Genomic DNA, 17674 nt, shown 5'->3' with positions numbered 1-17674 from the left:
ATGACAGACCTGCAATTGCAGGCATTTCTAATGAGGTGTTACATGAGCTTATTCTTAGTTCAACACTTTCAACTTGCAACTGTGACAATAGTAAACACTTAGGAAGACAAAACAATGATACATAACAATTCAGATCACTTAACAAGCTGGATGCTATCAAAATGTATGTGTGAAATACCACCAAGTGTAAAGTTGCACTTCTGGATAAAAAAGACCATGTGCTAGAGGTACCAGGTGAGAGTATATTCACCCAATACAGAGTACAGAGGCTTAAACTGATTCAGGGTCACAGTCAAAGCAGATACTCAGAGCTCTGGAAAATGCTCCGGCAGCCGCTGGATGTAAAAATAGCGGAATAAGTTGTAAAGAGAAGCAAGGCCATTCTATATCACTCCTCTTGGCACTGCTTTACTGGAATACTGCAGCGAATTAGGGAATTAATAGTTCAAAAAGGAAGTTGAAAACTCAGAAACTGGAGGAAAAGCTGTGGCAAGTCAAACTAATACAGGTTTTATCTCTTATTAGAGAAGACAGAAAGATGACGCGATAGTGTAGTCTTTCCTGAAGATAATCTCTTAATGATAAATAATAGATCTGCTCATACTCTTCATTCCAACAGACAAAACAATATCTAAAAGCAAGAATGGAATAAAAATAATAGACAAATGTCAGTAGTGAAGGTAATTTGTCCACGGGGAAATTTACAAAGATATTTCACGGATTTTTTCTTCACTGGAAACTTTTAAATTGAGGTTGCATGTGATTGAAAGAGAGATGCTCTAGCTCATCTATAGCTTTTGGACCGGATGCAGTAACTGACTCTAAGTCTCACAACTTGTCATGTGGGACAGGTTAAAGATGAACCTAAGAGTCTTTCATAGCCTTAAAATCAATTAAGTATGGTAATGCAAGGTCACAACTCCATACGGTCAATTCATTAAGATGAAGATGTTGATCAGTGTTGTTTGTGGAAGGAGTGCTCTTTACTGTTCTATTGGCAATTAAAGTAGCTTTCTAGCATAAGTTTTGATATTGGTTGCTAAGTGCTAGAATAAGCTTTGCAAATAGCAAAGCTGTGAATGCCGTGCCTATGTTGCCTATCACTAAACTCAGGGTGTGCCTTCTCTGTTACTGATACCTTCTTGCTGTATCAAGCAGGCTGATATATGAATAGCTGACTGGGATTTTTTGGGTTTTTTGGAGGATAGATTTGGCACATACTGATTTGATTACACAAAACATAGTCTTATGGACAAGTTAAGCACTATGATTTTGCTGTGAATGATTGGAAGAACGAAAAACATAGATTTTGAAACTTCCTATAAAATAAGTATTTTTTTAAATGAATAATGTTTGTGTTTTCTGGCTTGTTAGGTTTTGAAGGATTCCATCACCTTTTCTTGTAATTATTCTCTGTAACTGAAGTTTCTTATTCACAAAGGGCTAATAAATTATATTTTGTGAAGTGAGTTCCTTCAATTATTTGCTTTGAAGGTGGCTGCTGCCTCCCATTGTTTTGGAATGAGGTTAAGCTTCTCTTCAAGTAAGGTAGTGAGTCTAAAAACATAGAAGTAGTCCTTTGCGTATTTAGTTTAAGTGAATGTAAAAAGATGTGTGAATGAAGATGCAAAATAGCATATGAAAGAGGGTAACAGGAGATAAGGGTGAGAGTGCAGAAAACACTTGCTACAGTGGTAAAGCGGAATTATACTAGTTACTTTTTCCAGCAAAAGTTAAATAAGTTAAAGAGGTAAAAAGGAACACTACTTAAGACCAGTTACAGTCACCAGTGCACTCCATAGATTAAAATGCCTGTTACAATGTGGAATCTTTAAAATAAACTAAATGATTTTTCTGTAAGGAATATTCTTGTTCAATATGAAGTTGTTTAAGAAGACTGAAATATTAATCTTTAGTTATAATCAAATAATACCTTGCTGTGCTACAAAACATTTTTGCTTCCTATTGAATCAGGTCAGAGTTGTGCTTATCTTTTCTAAGACAAACTTGTATTTCTTTAAATATGGTGTATCAAGCCTGCTGGGCAACAGATAAAAAATGTACTTTATAGCCCCAAATAATTTTGCTTTTTCTTAGAGTCTCTTTGTGTCTGTGTTAACCTACTTTGTAAAAATTAAGCTTCTGCTAAGGAATTATGTATGATTTTGGACTATTGCCAATGATCTGAAGAATGATATAATTTGATTATAGGAAAGTGAAATAAAATTCAGGGCATCAACTGAACTGGTATGTTAAAAGCAGAAAGCAATATAAGGCATAAGGATTTGGATTACATGAATAATATCATTAAATGAAAGTTCAGTGAATTATGTGTTAGCTGGAAAATTATTTGGTTTGTATATGTGACTAAGTGCTCCTAGGTGAGTGTCCAGGTAGTTCAGGGAATGACGTGCTGTAATATTTGTGACCTGACTTATATCGCCCTTAGAAAGGATGTTGCACAATGGATATATGTATACAAGGAAATTTAATAATTTGTTATTTGCTGCTTCATGGCTAGCGCATGAACTGAATGTGTGATGATAAGAATTGCTGGCATTTGACTGTATGCTTAATGTATGGATAATAGCCAGTTAAGAAGGGCATGATAAAAACGTGAAAGAAGGCAATAACTACCAGAACAATGTGTGGCACAGTATAATGGGAATAACAAGGTACTTGCCTGGGGAAGCAGGATGTTTCAATCTTTATTCCAGTTGCTGCAAGAGTCAGACATCATATTTTACTGTTTGATAACCAATACCAGTGTTATGCTTGCTATGTCTCATACACTCTAGTTAAGAACCTCAGTATGATCAAGTCATGTGGCTAGGCAAGCCTTAACAAGTATGAACCACTGAAGCATAATTAGAAGCAGACTCGGTGGTGGTAAATTACTAACTGTACTTTGCAATGCCTAAAGGACAGTGGAGCTCCTTGAGTGTCCAGACTGGTCAGTGTACAAAGTACACCTACTGTATATAAATAAAAACTACCTGCCCTTTTGTGGGACTTCTCAACAGGCAAGTCTTCCATTCTCAGGGAAGTGCTTCATTAGAAGAGTATTTTAAAAACTACTCTTGGTCTAGTTGCCAGAAACACATTCAGTGTTGGTCTAAAATGTATGGAAGGTTATGCATCTTCATACAATGATTTTGAAAGGGTCTAAAACTTACTATCCCGTTTCAACACCAACCAATCAATGCACTTCAAGCTGATGTTGTGTTTAACCCCACTCCAGTTATTCCTTCTATGTGTCATATCCTTTGCACATTGGACTTGGGCCAGGAGTATTTTTGTGTTTACTTTCTAAAATGTCAGTGGCTCTTTTGTAGCTATAGTCCTCTTTTAACTGTACAAACACATCTCTTGAAGATAAAAGTTTCTCAGAGATTATAAATATTTACTTTTATAGCATAGCTTCCTCCCTACCAAATAAGCTCCAAATTAAAATGACTATCAAATATAGGATTTTTTTTAAGCCAGTATAATTTACTTAAGCTGGGTGGGTGAAAGTGCGTGTATCCAATTAAAAATTATTATCCTGTGAGCTGCTACCTACATTGTATATGACTTGACAACAGACATTTTCTTTATAAATGCTTTCATCAGAACAGCACTCAAAGGATATCCTTATCAAAGGATAATCAGACATATTGATTTTTGCCAAGGAACTCTCTTATTCTTTACCAAAAATCTGCATGAAGAAACGCATTGGCGTTCTGTTATCAAAGCACTCTCTCCCTTTTTCAGTTCTTAGATATTCACAACTCAGGAGACCTCTGATTTGTGCAATCCCATTCAGCAAATTCACAACATAGTTTCCCAAAAACATCATTTAGATACCTGTTTAGATTAGCTTTTCATGATTTTGTTTCTAAATTCCTATGCACTTGAACAATAGTAATCCAAACAGTTGTAAATCTTCCAGACCATTATAACTAAAACTAAAAACCTTACCAGTAATTCAGCTTAATAAAACGTGTTGAAAAGATGCTGTTCTTTTTAGGAGAGCATCGCAGCTGCATCTGATATATAGTCTTGTTAAACCATACTTTTTTCCTCCAACTTAGGTAATTTGTCACAGTTGCTGAAATGACTATAAACAGCATCTGAAAAGCTAAGCAAATTAGTTAAGGTACTATATAATATATTTTTGACCCAACAAACTTCATTTGTCTAAATTATTATCTTCACTCTATTGTTCATAACTTATCAGTTGTGGTCTTTTACAAGCTGTCAGTTTGTACTATGGTTGCATGCAGAGAAATTTCATTACATCATATAAATTCTGAAAATTCATTAAGCAGTAACAAGACATTCATCTATGTGTTTGCATGCAAAATAGGAATCTAAGCACCTCTTATAGGCATGCATTTTCACGAACTTTTAAATTCAGTTTTATATTGATATGTATGTGAACTAGTGCAATGCATATGCAGTAATGACTAGAAACTGCCTGTTTGTGCATATTACTACTATACCTATTTAATTGCAATAAATGATGCACTTCTGTGACACTTTGGTTTCACTAGTTAAGTGCTGAAAAAGCAATCTTAAGTACCTTCCAAAAGAAATAGGAAAAACTAAAACCACAGAATTTCATTTCATCATCTGAAACCCAGACCCTAAAATGGATTAAAGTGCCGCCTTCTCCACTTTCTTTCTGCCTTCTGATTTCAGTGCATGCTATGAGCATTTATTTCAATGGGATTTTCACATTGAAATGTCCTTTAGCAACTGTAGCTTGAGCCCTACTAATCAAAACCATTGTACCTGGAAAATAACATACAACAGTGTGGTGGGTTGACCTTGGCTGGCTGCCAGACACCCACCCACCCACTCTGCCACTCACCATACTCAACAGGACAGTGGGAGAAAATAAGATGGAGAAGCTTGTGGGTCAAGATAAAGACAGGGAGATCACTTACCAATTCTGTTTTTTCCTTTTAAGAAAATAAAATAGAGGACAGAATGGAAAAAAAGTCTTAACCATTTTACCTTACAAATAGTTTATATATTTATATCCAGAGTCAACCTTTCCAGTTTTGTTTGTATGTATATGTCTCATTTAAATTATTCTTTTTCTATCTGATCAGAATAATGGATGCATGAAAAGATATGATTTGTCCTCATTACCTCTAAGTGAAATATATAGTTCAGAGGAGCTGCTTTACTTGTAGTATTATTAGGACTTGGTTTCTGGAAACAAAAGTAGCTACCCTGGCTATGCTTATAAATACACAATTAATTATAAAATAAATCTCTGTATTTGTATTTCTCATTGGAAGTACTTTCCAGAACAATTATTGGTTTATTTATTCATTAAATGTTTTAAATATCTTTTTTCTCTCTTTTATTAGTAGTTAGCTTTTGAGCATGCTCTTCTTAATGTCCTGAAAGGTCTGTTACAGGACCAAAGCAGACACTGCCTGCTTTTTCCCTTGTTACCTGAAGAAACTCAGAAGTGGCGTTTTTTGCTGTACAGCCATATTAACTATTTCATTGACACAGTGATAAATAAAAAGTATAAAATGTCACTGCAACTGCTATATGACTTCTCAAAGCACTTCCTTGAAATTAGAATTGCTTTCAGTTTGCATATGAGTGCAAACATTCCAAAATTTCTGAGGAGAAAGCACATATTATCATATCCAAAACATGGTTTAGACACATATAAGTGGAGTCCCTGAATGATGTTCCAAAGAATAAAGGAGCCAAAGGATTTGATGTTGGCATTTCATTCTAGGCAGACACTGACTAGAAAAATGCACCAGGTCTTGTACTTTCAATGCTAGAGGGTATAAATGAATTCAAGTTTCCAAGAAGGTCCACATAAAATATTCAAAAGATGAGAAAACATTCCAGATGCAGAAATCCAAGCTCAATTTAGTTGATTTATTGTAAAGAATGTTAAGGTTTGATCATGAATTCAGTAACAACAGGGCTTTTCAATTTATTAAGCTGTTACAACAGTGACTATACATTAACACTAGGCAGAGAAATTCTAGAAATAACATATGTGTCTTTCACCACCACTGTGGTCAACTGAAGAAGGGTTCAAGTGATAAAGCTTCTTCCTCACTAAATATTTTTTAATTAAAGTAAAAAATTTTTAGATTTTTTTTCTGAATTCATGTGATCTAGTTCAGTACGAAATTGCTCTGAAATGTCATATGGCCATGTCATGCAAGTTGGACCATGAAGCCCTTTCTCTGGTTTTACAGTCAATAGAGCTATAGAGTTCACCTTTGAAATCTATGTCATTTCAAACATGATTCTTCATAAAATCAGTTGATACTGTTCTGTGTGGACAGACTGAATACAGTAAGGATCTTGCAACTAGTTCAGTATCTATAGATAACTGCCTTCTCCTAAGTAAGGGGCATTGAGAATAATGGGGACTCAGATTTCTTCAGAGAAATACGCAGTATTTTTAATCTGAGGGAGAAATTATTGTAAATTAGAAAATATACAATGAAACATTTGTGTTATTAAAAGCTAATGAGCATTTATTTGCAACCATGGTAAAACCCCTACCCTGCTATTCCTGGGAATCCTGTAGTTTTCATCAGTAAGAAAAACGTGGTAAATGTTAAGGTCTTCTGAAGCATGGAGATAACTCATCCAGCACTATATCACAATAAAAGTGTCAATTGTTATCTGTTTCCTGGTTTTATCTTTGTAGAGGCAATGGTATGACTCTATGGCTTTATTGCAAAGGAATTTAAAGCATTTCTGTTCAGAAACAGGTAAGCTGGCCTTCTGTATGAATAGAGGTAATAGAGATAATTGAGATAAACTTCAATTTTTGCATTCATATTGGTTATGTTATGATGAGAAGCTTATCTGAAAATTGAGAAGAAAAAGATCATACTTTGCTTGAAAATAAGTCTGATGCACTTCAAATGCCAAAGAATGATGGGTAGGTCTTGGAAATTTGTAATGAGAAAAAAACATTGAAATGAAGCTGAAAGTGATAAATAATTTTTGAGGGAGACTTCTACCTAGTGTCATCATAGTAGTATCCAGACTACTTGTTTACATTCACGATTCTCATGCAGAGTGGGTATATAATTTCCAGAAACTAGTGGAACCATCATTTAAGTTTGATGATTGACTAAATTCTTTTTTTGTGCTTTATGGGAACACAAATATATGTATGTAACCTAATGTTTGGATTGCTGTATACTTCCACTAACGAATTTTACATAGTTAGTGGGAAAGTAGGTAACCTCCTCCCATATTCTTCTCTCATTTATGAAAATTCATTTGACCTGTGTATTTTTACAAAAATGAAAGTTGTGTAGATATCCGGCAATTCTTGTCATTGACAAGAATAGTTATAGTCTCATTATAGTCTCTTCCTAATTTTTCTGAATCAAGACACAAACTGACTGTTTGCTTTTATCTTTCACCTGTCGTGCTAAATTTCTGTTTATTTTCTTTATTGCTAAATGAATAGTAAAACTACAGAAAATCAGACAAGTTAAAAGACTGACACTTTTGTAAAGATAAATCTGTATTTAAACCTGTAGCTATGTCAACAGCAACACAGTTTGCAGGGATCTTCATAAACATGATTACATATGAAAGCTGAGTCTTAGTTTGGCCTTTCCTAACAGCTCAGTTAACCCAAGTTTATCGGGGAGGACTATAACTACCTGGTTCCCAGAAGTTCAGGTATGCAGAAGTAGCAGCCACAAAGAGCTGCTAGTTCTGCACAGATTTAAAATGTGTTAGTGTAAATAGGTGTTCCTGGACTCAGTATATCCAAGCTAATATGTCCAGAAAGAAGGCCATGCATCACCACAAACTAGGTCTCATGAAATAAATTAGTGTAGCTGTGCTTCTCTCCAAAGCAAAATCTATAACTGGCTTTGCTGTATCCAGTATCAGCATCCATACAGAAAGCACACTGTGGCTGAACCACTTTAAAATTGTTTTCCGCATAGTAAGAATAATCTTCTTTAAAAACATCTGAAATATTTGCTGGACAGAATTATTAGTAATCTAAATATTTCCATCAGATCAGTGTTTTAAGTTATTTTTATGACTGGAACATGTGCTGAAGAGATGCAGATGAAGAAATGGGCAGGGGACTATATGTGTCACCACAGTACATCTCCAGAGGTGAAATTTTATACTGCACTGGCTAGTGAGAATCTGGCAAGAATAAAAGTAAAGACTAAAGTGCTAAAAGCTTCTTCTTCCTTCTCCCTGTCACCAGAAAATCTTTACCTGTTGTCACATTCTGGAAACTGTTCCTGCTCTGTTTGCTATTCCTCTTTGGGGCAGCTGAAGTTCCCCATCTTCTTTTTCTAAAAGTTTCAAAGCTTTTATTTCCTCTCTGATATTTTGCCTGAAGGTAGTGCACTGGATTTGCGGTATGCTGAGGTTTCCTTCACATGTTTCCTTATGGTTGTTGCCTTTCTCTGCAGCAGCAGCCTGTGTTTATAACTTAGCAGTTCAGTTTGTTTGCCCAACTCCCTTTGCATTCCTGGGACTTACAACTCACTGCAGTATTAGTTCTTGTTGCCAGGGCACTTTGTATAACACTTGACTCTATTTTAATGTACACCTATTTTTGGAGCAGTGCAATGAACAGAGCTTCGCCTCAGTCATTTATCTTGCTCAGATATTTATTTGGAAGATATTAGTTCTGTTAGGGTATCCACAGATGACAGATTTCTCCATTCATCGGTAGTAGACCAAATATGGCCAAGACCAGATGCTCACAGCTTAAATGTGAGCACAGAAAGCCTTATATTCTGCGTGTTAGATTAGTCCCAGATAATCTGCATTGATAATACATGTTCTCAGTTTCCTTTCTTTTAAACTATGTTCAGTTGCTTGTCTGTGAGAGCAAGTTGGGTGTAAGGTGCTACTACTAGTGAGTGGAGTACCCTGGTTTGGTGCCATACTGTACCAGCTTTGAACTAATATGGCTAATATAGCTAATAGTCACCAATATAAAATGGTGTTGCTGTGAGGGGTTAGCACAAAGCTGCTAAGCCTATACTGTGCACTTGTATAACCAGTATACTAATGCTTGCCTTCGGCTGAACTGTCTGATCTCTTCTGCACATGTTACGCAGTCTCAAGTGAGGCTACCCCAGGCTCTTTCGAGCAGAAAGTAATGAAATCTCTGGCTTCTTTAGCATATATTACATTAGCTGACAAATAGAGTGTCTGTGTGCAGACAGCCTGGGCTGGAGACTAAGAAGTTGGCTCTCCCAGCTGTGCTGTCTAAATCTGAGACAGGCATTCCCACCAGGAGAAAAAGCAACCAAATGCTGTCAGCAGTTAAATGAAGGACTGTTTTCTTCTGGGAACCTTTTGTGTTGCCTGTATTTGAACAAGGCTTGGTTTTAAATCTCAACTAAAGTGAGGTACCTGATCGCAGACCGCAAGGAAGTCCATAAAAATGGGAATTGTAAGTCTTAAATGCACTGAGTGACAACACAACAGTTACGATGGTGTGAATGATGCCTTTGTGGAAAGACTGTAATTCATGTTCATTAAAAGACAAAGTAAAATTACAAGTGGGTGTGGCAGGATTGGGAAGCTAATCTGCATTTTCACGCCATTATAAAATGCCTAGATTTGCTTCTTTAGATTTTATACAAATAGTACAACAAAACTCTTCAAGCATTCAACACTGTTAAGTTTAACTTAATCATACAGTCAGTAATTCCTGCTTCACTTTCTTTCACCTACTTCTTCCTTGTCTAGTGTTTTCTCCCTATTATCTCAGCTGATGTAAACCAGTATGTTAAAATATTTTTCTAAAAATGGAATACTTCTTATCAACACCAGTCATTTACTGTGCAATTATATCTAGCTTTACCTGCTGTTCAACCCATAGACCCCTGTCTCTGGTAGGCTTAATTCAGTGCATGTCTGTAGCTGCACAGATTGACTGGTATTAAAAGGAAATGCAAAAATCAAAGAAACTGTTTCAATACGTAAGGAACCTCTGAGGCGAGGAGGTTTCCCTAGGAGATCGAGGGTGGTATAGGGATGGAAAAAGAGTTGCCTCGTGCAGAAGGGATGTATCCTTCTGGCTTTTGCTGTACAGCAGCCTATCTTAGATTATCTAACTGGAAAAATAATTTTCAGGTTTAAATAATAACTTCTGGTGTCCATATCATAGATGTGAATGAGAACTTAATATCTGAACAGTAGCTCAGGGAGGCATTATCCTCAAAAAGTGACAGAGGCAAAAATGTTTCTAGGCACATGAACACGATCAGTGTTATCAAACTGTTCCCCCAACAGCCATGCAAAGCAGAGAACAGGTTTTTGTCTACTCAAACCCACTGTTTCATCTTGTACAACAGTGCCGGTAGCGTTCACTGTTCCTCCTTTTCAATGGATGCATCTGATAATGGACTTCTATGTATATGTGCTGAAAGGCATCTCTAAATCTGGGGAAGGGCAACGTTGCTTTGCACAGTTATTTTCTTAAATAAAACACAATCGTTAGCACAAAGCCTTCCAACAGTTTTGGAATGTGTATTGTCACTACATATCTCTCTAGGGAGAGATGGGAAGATGTGGAATACCACAAAAAGAATAACCATGAAAACAAAGAATACAGTTAACCAATGTAACTTTCAAATAGATTTATGTTCTTCTGAATAGATTTTATTTGGGTATCTATCTGAGTCAATTATCCTAAGTGTAGATCACACAGTGGCATATTCTACTATTGTACTCGATACTCCCACGGCACAAAGGTTTTGGCAGCTAATAACTCATAGTTTATCCATCTTTGCATGTGGTAACACACCCAGAGCATGCCATTTGTCAGCATAATGACAATTCCTCTATTCCCTGATTGCCTAGAGGAAAAGGTTTAAATACAACATTGTTTCTGGCTAAGGAGCAGTCATCTAAAAAGCCTGAAACTTAAGCCTCTCGTTAGTTTCACAATATCTGGGAGATCTGGTACAGTATGTTCCTTCAGAAGCCCTGCTTAAATCTGTGGCCAGTTCCTCCCAAGCTGTGATCAAGACAGAGAGTATGCATAAATTGTTTTATTTAGGTTCTACAGCAAGATATTAAAGGACTGAGGCAACCTGACAACTGATCATTTTAAGAAAAGATAGTTAAAATAAAATGTGTGAAATCAGCTGGGCTCTGCAAACTCTCAGGAATTCATTCCTTTGTTAGCACCACAGCACTGGAGAAGAGTTGGTCAGAGGAGGATACTTTGAAACGTAGAAAGGAACAGACCGATACAGTTTGCTTTCCTCCTTTCTAACATATTTCAACTGTTATTGGTATGGGAAGTCCAGAAACTTCAGACAGAGATATGATTATGAAGTTAAAAGGCAACTTGCAATGAGCTACCTAGCCTTTTGTCTGTGGAGCAATTTGAAATCCAAAATAGGACACAAGTCAATTCATTTTGTAGACTTGACCTTGTACTTAGTGGACATTTAATCCCATCACAAAACCACTGGATAATCTTATAAATACCAGTTTTGAAAGAGCCCTTTTGGGACAGTATCTTTATCTTGGCAACTGGTTTCTGCTGGAAAGGGACCAAAAGAGTTCAGGATAAAAACTCTTCTAAAATACTATTCTTTTCTTACATCATGTGCACTTGTATATTGATAGCTTGACAGCTGGATATTCCAGTTACACTAATTTCTTAGATATCTGAAGACATATACAGAAAATGTGACTAGATATACAAACAGGAGATGAAGACTACCCTCTCAGCTCTACAGCTCATTCTTGGTTTAGGCAGTCATTGTTTTATTTGCTTTGTTTCTCCTACCTTTTTTTCTTTTTTCCTTCCTACGCTATCTTCACTGATCTATCTGTCCTGCTACTGAGGCTTAGCAGTAGCCTGTGAATAGCCCTTCTATGTGAATAACAATAGAAAGGAGTCCACTATGAAGACTTCACACCAAATGGAAGAAGGACGTGGAGTGAAGGATAGGATCTGGCCATTAAACTTTCTATTTATCATCAAATATGATCAAATGCAGAACACTGAGATCTGGGGTTATTCCAAGGATGAACTTGTTTCTTTTCCTTAACTTGTGTTGTTCTTACTGAGAAAAAAAATGTAAACCATGTGCTTTGAGCTGAATTAACTGTAACTGAAATTCTTGGCAGCTTTAAAGACAAATAGAGTCATAGCCAGCGCTTCATACCAACAAAGCATTTGATATTGAACTTCCTTGTTTTCTTTTACATTTATTTGTTTTCCTTTCTATTTTCAAAAATAAAATGTTTTAGGGTGGCACTTTGGGGTTGGGGGGGTGGTGTTCTTTTTTTTCCGCTACAGATGGATCTGGATTGGAAATTAAGTGTGAGGTTAGCCCCTTTAATGGGATCCCTAGAAAAGTCAACCCCCAAATTTTAAAGCTCTTCACAGTTCTTCTGTTAACAAGACAGTGCACATGAGATGCCTGGAGTGAGGAACAAATTAATTTAATTTTTCAAGTTTTCCATTGAAGCTATAGAACTGATTTTACTTTATTCAAGACCAAGGAAGCCCTCAATGCTAGGGGCTGTTGACAAGCAACCTGGGCCTATGGGAGGATTGGCAGGACTCTTCTGGCTATTCTGGCAATTCAGGAATGTGTGGTCCATGATGAACCATTTCAGCACTTCTGTGTGGGGACTTGGGGCCCCACCAAACCTGCACTCCAAATGTCCAAGTAAGTTTCACCAAGAATCCAAATAGGGGAGGAGAGGACATCTGCACATACCAGAAATTTCTGTGCCAAGAAAAGAAGTTATAAGGAAAGTAAGTTAAAAAAACAAAAGTTAGATAAGTTAAAATAAATATTTGACTACCCAAAGCAGTTGGTACTTTCCATCAGATGCAGGAAATCAATTCATGCATTTTAATGAAGAAAAAGAAGCCTTCAGTAGACAATACTGCTCATGTATTAATAATATACTTTATGCTTTAGCTTCAGGCCTGTAAATATTTTGCTTGACTGCTGATCCTGTTGGTTTCCACTTTTCTCACCATCTATTTTTACCATCTATTTGTTTTAATTAAAAAATAGAATAAAGATTGTAATTTAGAAAGTGATTTATCTTTGATAATTAGATATCTAAAAGTTAAGTATAAAATTAGACTTACATAATTGTTCAGGCTTTCCCTATAGCTGACAGAGATAAACAGGCACTTTCAAGTAGTGACTCAACTCCTTCATAACATACGTATGAGACAGGTGGAATTAATTAAACTTGATTTTTCTTTTTCTCTCTCTCTTTGCTGCAGAGGGAGTCTGGATAACTAGAGTAGACCACTTGTCCATCTTTTAGTCAGTGGAAATGAGATAAAGTGAATCCCAGTTCTGCTGCATGGCTTGAGTAATCCCCCATACAGTACAGTCCTGAACTGGTTGATGTCTCCAGTATTTGTTGCAGCCTAAATAAAAGCAATATATTTAGCAATATTTTAACTGGAACAGAGTGAGAAATGTCTGTGTTTTGTCTGCTGCTGTGTAAGTATTTCACATCAGACCACATATTAATGCTAAGTGAACTAATGAAATAAAACTCAGATTCCAATATGCTAAATTATGTTTAATATTACCCCTTCCCCCTCAAGAAAGAAATGGTGACATCTGTGATCCTAAACTGTTTAATTTTTTATGTATTTAGCCAATACCCACCATTTTTAACAGAATTCTCTTTTATGGTGTATTTTAATATTAAATATGGAAATGGAAAGAGATTACCTCAGGTAGCTGAATATACTTGCAGTTAAACCCTACTTCGTCCTTCTAGGAGGCTCTAGTGTCTGTTCTTAAGATAAAAATGTGTATTGTGACAAAGCAACTGCAGAACAGAGCTGTGGAAAAATGCACTAGATCAAAAAATACTTATCCACTAGGTAAATGAGCTGAAAAACTGGTTTTGGATCCCTGCCTTGGTAAAGAGAAGACAAAAATCTGTTATGACATCCCTGCCTGCATTTGCTGCCTTTTTCTTCAAAGGGTCATTAAATGTTTCAGATAATAATTGACCTAATTCACTTTAAGACAGTTAAGAATTGGGATCCTCTAATCAATGTCAAATTGGTAAAAAGAAATGAGGACAAACCCCAGACCACATGCAAATACAGTAGCTGCACCAGTGGCGTTCCCTCTGATGTCAGTAGATGTAAGCTCAGCAGTGGTCAATGGCAGTCTTGCTGGTTTAACATGGTGGTTGCTGGTTGCCTTTAGGGCAAATTCCGTTAGAGTAACTTCTGCAACACATTGCACAAGGCTTGTAAAGAAAAGGAACATGTTTTATTACACCATATGATATAGCTAAAAAAACAGGAGAGGCTGACAGTGCATGATGGATGAAATAAAAGCTTCTGTATTCTCTGTCTAATAAGAGGGATACTCCTGCATACCTATCAAATAGGAATTTCTTGGCTCCTTTGCTCATTTCTAGTCTCAGACCTTATGAATATAAATCCAGTATCATTGGTCTCTGAACTTAATAAAAAATTTGTGTTTACCTAAGACCTAACATAATATGCAGCACAACAATTTAATTGTAGCCATTACCAAGGAATAACTAGAGAACACCTGGTTGCCCTTCTAGATACTCCATTAGCATTTCTACAATTATTAGTATTCACAGAAACATTGCAAACTTCCTTGAGTTCTTTTAAAGCATCAACAAGTCATGGGCCAAAGATGGGTTTATTAGAAGATATCTAGGAAAATGTAATAATACGCTGAGAACAATAATAGGCTGCTATACTTCAAGGACCATTTTAGGATTTTCTCTCAAACACCAGGAGAGCCACAACTGTGGCTAAATTATTTCTGTGAAACTCCTTGGTAAACCCCACTGGATATATTCTGTTATATAACAACATGATTATTTTGCTATCTGTGGCTAAAGACAATCGTAATTTTGGCCAGTGCTGAACAAGTTAAAGAAAAGCCGCAGCTGTGGCAATGAATTCCCAGATTATCTCTATGCATGAGGTTTACTGCATTGCCAGTACTAAAAGATCATGGAATGCTTTGGGTTGGAAGGGACCTTTAAGCATCATCTAGTTCCAACCTCCTCTGCCATGACCAGGGACATACTCCACTAGACTAGGTTGGTCAAAACCCTATCCAACCTGACCTTGAACACATCCAAACACGGGGCATCCACAACTTCTCTAGGCAACCTGTTCCAGTGTCTCACCACCCTCATAGTAAAAAAATTCTTCCTTATAGCCAATCTAAATCTACACTCTTTCAGTTTAAAGCCATTGCCCCTTGTCCTGTCACTACAGGCCTTGGTAAACAGTGTCTCTCCATCTTTCTTATAAGCCCCCTTTATATATTGAAAGAATGCAACAGGGTCTCCCCAGAGCCTTCTCTTCTCCAGGCTGAACAACCCCAACTCTCTCAGCCTTTCTTCATAGAAGTGTTCCAGCCCTCTGATCATTTTTGTGGCCCTCCTTGGGACCTACTCTAATAGACCCATGTCTTTCTTGTACTGGAGACCCCAGAGCTGGATGCAGTATGCCAAGTCTCATGAGAGCAGAGTAGAGCAGGAGAACCATCTCCCTTGACCTGCTGGCCATGCTTCTTTTTATGCAGCCCAGGATACAATTGGCTTTCCAGGTTGCAAGCACACATTGCTGGCTCATGTCCAATTTTTCAATCAACCAGTATCCCCAAGTCCTTCTCTGCAGGGCTGCTCTCAATCAGTTATTCACCCAGTCTGTACTGATATTGGAGATTGCCCTGACCCAGGAGCAGGACCTTGCACTTGGCCTTGTGAAACTTCATGAGGTTTGCACGGGCCCACTCCTCAAGCCTGTCAAGGTCCTCCTGGATGGCATCCCTTCCCTCAAGCATATCAACTGCACCACTCAGCTTGATGTCATCCACAAACATGCTCTGAGGATGCACTCAACCCCACCATCTATGTCATTAATAAAGACCTATAGTCTTTATTAATAAAGATCTATAGTCTCTTGGTGAATGCAATTCTGGAGACATCATTATGTACTAAGTTTCCTGTGGAAAATCATGTCAGCTTCCATACTGTCAGTAGTCATAGTCTCATGATACCTATGACAAGTGTGGACCAACTTTAGGCACAACTTAGGGAGCTGGTTAGGACAGCAGACTGCCAGGGACACAGCTCATTCCTTGTCTTATATCTGAGGTAACATGTCACTGGTCAGTGGGATAGCGCAGAAGGAAGGGTGTGATGGTACAGTGAACTGCAGAGAACATCTGTCAGTTTTGGCTACGTGGCTACACACCCATATTGGTGAGGTTGAGAAGGCAGAAGGAGAGCAGAAATAGAAGGATCAGAAAAAACCCACTTCTAATGCCTACTTGTCCAGCACAGACTCAGGTTCAACTCCTTCCCTTCAAAGATCCCTACCATTCAATTTTGCCTACACTGCTGACAAGTTTTGAGACAGCTCCAGCTTTAGGTAGAGGGTGCAAGCCTAGGGGAGGTAGGATTTTAAGGGGACCTGTTACCAAGAGCAGGGACCATGATTGCCACCTACTGTTCATGGTAACTGAAGCATCCTAAAAAGGTCATTCTGGAGTCCTGTGAGCGGGCTGCAGAGTAGGTGATATTCCCCTCTCTGAAAGGCTAAGAAAAAATGTGCCAACATATACTGTCCGGGCTAGCTATCTAGATATTTGGAGAGCATCTGTGGAAAGTAGCAACTATAATCACAATATGTGTATATCGAAGCAGATAAAGAGATCAGGATTTTTAATGCCTATTTTGGCAGCAATTTTGAAGCTAAAAGCCTATTGTTAAAGGAGACAGGAGAAATTTTAAAAAGACAGGAAGCAGCCAAAGGAAGTCTGAGGAAACTATAATAAAAGCTACTGGGGTATTTTTTTCTCCACACATTTATATGCCAAAATTTTTATTAGGCAGTTTAATTATTGCTCAAGCAGTTTAGCTTAACTTGCCTAGTTGTAGTCCTAGTTTCACTTTCTCTAGCCAGAAAGAAGCAACAAAACATGAGACCTGAACCTGTTTTCTTGGTTCCTCTCAAATGATCATATGCTTCTTTTTGAAGAAAATATTTTTAAAACATGGTCAGTCTTGACAGATATCACCTGCTGTGAATAGAGGTGCTTTAATCTGGAAAGGAGAAGGCAAGACTAATACTTTGTAAAATTAACTGTTACAGGATAAATTCTATAATGATTATAGGCTCTACTGTCTCATTTACTCACTCCATTGACCAGCATTCCCCAGCCTCCACCAAATGGCTTTGTGAAGGTTCCGCCTTTCTGGCCACAGTTACTACCTGCAGCAGATGAGAATAATCCCTGGACCTCCCTCTCCTCATCTCTCCCAAGGAACAGTTTATCAAGAAGTCCAGCTTCCCCAGAAAAACACTGAATCTGTCCCACCCTTGTAGTCCTCCTCTCCCTCGTTCCCCTTTTCAAGGAGACATAACCGGTCTATGAGGAAACTGTGCCTTTGTGATTTAACCTAGTTATTACTTTTAGCAGAGTTGTTTGAACACTAGAGTTTAAACTGTAATCATTAAACACCAGAATTCAAAGTCTTAGGATAGGTGGTTGCCCAATTTGAGATAACTCAAAGAGTTTTGCATTTCAGAAAGTGCTGGATGTTCCATCTTAGGTCAAACCAACTCCTCTAAGGTAACAGAAGTTGTGAAGTGCTCACACCTAGGCAGCTG

Source organism: Gymnogyps californianus, chromosome 1 (genome assembly GCF_018139145.2).
Source record: "Gymnogyps californianus isolate 813 chromosome 1, ASM1813914v2, whole genome shotgun sequence".
Taxonomy (NCBI): domain Eukaryota; kingdom Metazoa; phylum Chordata; class Aves; order Accipitriformes; family Cathartidae; genus Gymnogyps; species Gymnogyps californianus.
The sequence above is the reverse complement of the archived record's forward strand: the minus strand, read 5'-3'. Positions refer to the sequence as shown.